General features: G+C 31.8%; 1 long non-coding RNA gene across 1 annotated transcript in view; it reads right to left on the bottom strand.

Annotated features, from left to right (window-relative positions):
- LOC108974296 overlaps nt 1–2,393 on the bottom strand; it is a 3,785-nt gene extending 1,392 nt beyond the window's left edge. The window contains exon 1 of the long non-coding RNA XR_001993792.1: nt 1,764–2,393. This is a non-coding gene — a long non-coding RNA (uncharacterized LOC108974296). The remainder of the gene's footprint in view (nt 1–1,763) is intronic.
- Between the last annotated feature and the right edge of the window lie 699 nt (nt 2,394–3,092).

Here is a 3,092-nt window from a genome sequence, read left to right as displayed (position 1 = left end):
TCGTTGCAAAGATTAGATTGTTTACAATTATGAGGAACACGAGTGTTGCCACATCTTAAACACCAAATATATAGGGTTCTTAACGATGTTTCCTTGTTTGTTTTTTTGCGTGATTCTTTTTTCTATATTAATTGTAAAATTTATATCATATCGGGGTGACCGAAGTACGTTTGCGTAGTACTTCTTTCTGCGTTGGCGGCCTTCGGCCGTGCTCTAAAAAATACCCCTGGTCCAGCGAATACCCGGGATGACCGCAGTACTTTCGTGTAGTACTCCTTAAAAAAATAATCCTGGTCGAGCCAATACCCGGGGTAACCTAGTATTTTATTATTTTATTACGTAATATTATTATATAGTATTACCTAGTTGTTTATTAAATTTAAATAAGAAAAAATCCATATGCATGGAGAGATTGTTTATACTCATTTTAATTTGAAACAAAACTTATAGACACACTTGTTCTTATTAGCACTAAGATTGCTAAATAAAGAAAGAGGAATTATATCGGAATAGAGAAATTCAACGAAATGCTCACATTTGCTTATTATTGCATTCTATGGCAGCGCTCCATTTCTTCATAATTGTTATCACATAAATGATGCTCACTTCGAGTGTAAAAAGTAATTTTTAAAATAAAGATTTATAAAACCTGCAAGAAGTGAAAAATGTGGACGTATTTAAGTGTCTATAGTTTAATTTAATTAATTTGAAATAAAAACTTGCGAAAAGTGTGTTTAAGGTGGTGAAATAGCTTACTGCTATGTTCTAATTTTGGGAATTTTTGAACTTTGAAGTCGACTGTTTCTTAAACTAAGCGTTTGCGGTACCTATAACCCTATACATAATAAATTTTTTAATCAGGAGGAATTCCTCTTTCCAACGGTACCTTCAGATCGCATCGCCAAAGAAATGGGAATTGTGCCTTTTTTATGCCATAATATGCCGATTTATCAGTTACGCTGTAATCTGATAGTTATTTCATTAATATCGAATTTATAATCATACCAGTGGCAGAGATAATGGGATGCCCAACTTATTCCAGTGTGAGAGAGCCTCAAAATAAGCGTTTTTTATACCATTTAAATTAAAACACCCAACATTTATTAGGATTCCAAATTTTTATATATTGGACTTTTAATATATGGCAAAACTACTTAAATCTCTTTTTATGATTTTTTGGTGTATTAAAACAACTGACTTTCGATCTTTCCATACTTAATAAGGCGAATTAAGCCTGTTAGTTCTCAATTAGTAAATGTTTTTAATCATTTCTAATTGAAAATTAATTCTATTATGCATCAAATTACAAAACGTTTCACAAAATATATTAAAATTCTTTTCAATTTTTATTGGCGATCTTGAACGGCGGCAACAAATTCCTCCGTTCACATATATTTTTGGTACAATTTAAATCTGGCCGTTACAGTCATTTTAATCGAAAAACGTCAAAACCATTGTAGAAATATACAAGTAACAAAAGAATCATATGGTCGTCAACAGCTGAGATCACCTGATCGAAATAATGGATTTTTCAACATAGAGATTCAAATAAAAGGACTTAAAAATAATAAAGAGGTTTCAACATAGGCGCGTTACCGATATTTTTTGGGTATTAGGTTCCCCCGGATACCTATTTTCATCCATATAATATATGTACAATACTAAATAAAACGATTTGTAATAATTTAAACAAAAATAGTTATATTCTACAAATATTTGCAATAAAATATAAAAGATTTACTAATATTTTGCTACGTAGTTACCACTTTTTTCGCCGACGGACTCGTCGAAATGGCCTGACTATTTGTGCCATTCATACACATTAATTTCCTCGAAGCATCGGTGTTGGTGAACTAAATTCAAATCCTTGAAAATATGCTAAGCAATGGGACCATTACACTTACAGTAGTTAATTGCTCGTCCGCAAATGCTGTACAAAATGTTGTTACATTTGTTGTTCAAAGACTCCAAACAATATTTTGTTGTAACTTTGTTTATTCATGTCCATTAAGCGAACAATTAATATTATTGTACCAGTTCCCGGCGGATAACTTTTTCAGAAAGTATCGAAAATGTTGAAAAAAGTAATGTGAATTTGTTTACACCCACTTCATTCAATGCATTGGTGTGCGTTATCTGTGTGAAAAGCACCCATACAAGCATCTCGAAGGTATTCTTTAAATAAAGCGCCCATACGACAATTTTCTTGGTGTTGTTGGATCGTATTCTGACAAAGGCACTACCAATGCATTGTTATTCACCAAGCGACGCACATATTCTACAACTGTTTTTAAAGGTCGCATACAATGGTAACAAATAAAGTTAATACCGAAAGTATTTATATAATTTACTTATTTTTGTTCAGGGTCCTTCCACTTTTTGTTTGATGAATCTAATATATTTTCATGATACCACTATTAGTGAATCTAAAAAGATAAAAAAAATTAAAACCATAAAAATGCTTTGTAAACACACATAAAACCGAAAAAAAAATTACATTGGTAGCGCTAAAAGCAAAACTTTAAGAAATAAATTAAATACAAAAGAAATTGCCGTGTTGTTTGAATAATTAAAATATATACATATATATTTTTAAAATCAAGCACATCACAATTTTTATTTGCAATTACAAACATCATATACACATAATGTTACATTATTTGACGATGCAGCTGCAAATTGGAAAGTGTAGAATGTCATCTCAATGGACATAAAAAACACTCAGTAAATAAATAAATAATTTAGTCATGACGCAGCCATGTTTACCTGTGTAGTAGGTTTACCCCAACTCTGCGCGAACTTTTCACCAAGGTTTCTAATCGCTGCTGTAGACACGTATCACCAATCGACCATTCCAACGCCCATTTTGTGGTTGTCTCTATTGTTGAAACTAAAAAAAGGAAACAATAAAAACACTTTTTAACACCAGGTACATAAGCTCACAATTAATTAAACTACACTAAATTTTCAAATAACACGGAGTCCAATCGCATTTCCTTATTGTTCTTGCTTATCTACCTTTGGTATAGCGCGTAGTGATTCACACTGAGACGCACTAAACCCAAACGGTCAAATTGTTTCTTTGCATTCGT

This window comes from Bactrocera latifrons, unplaced genomic scaffold, assembly GCF_001853355.1.
Source record: "Bactrocera latifrons isolate USDA-ARS-PBARC rearing strain unplaced genomic scaffold, ASM185335v1 scaffold_546, whole genome shotgun sequence".
In the NCBI taxonomy this organism is placed as follows: Eukaryota; Metazoa; Arthropoda; class Insecta; order Diptera; family Tephritidae; genus Bactrocera; species Bactrocera latifrons.
The sequence above is the reverse complement of the archived record's forward strand: the minus strand, read 5'-3'. Positions and strand labels throughout refer to the sequence as shown.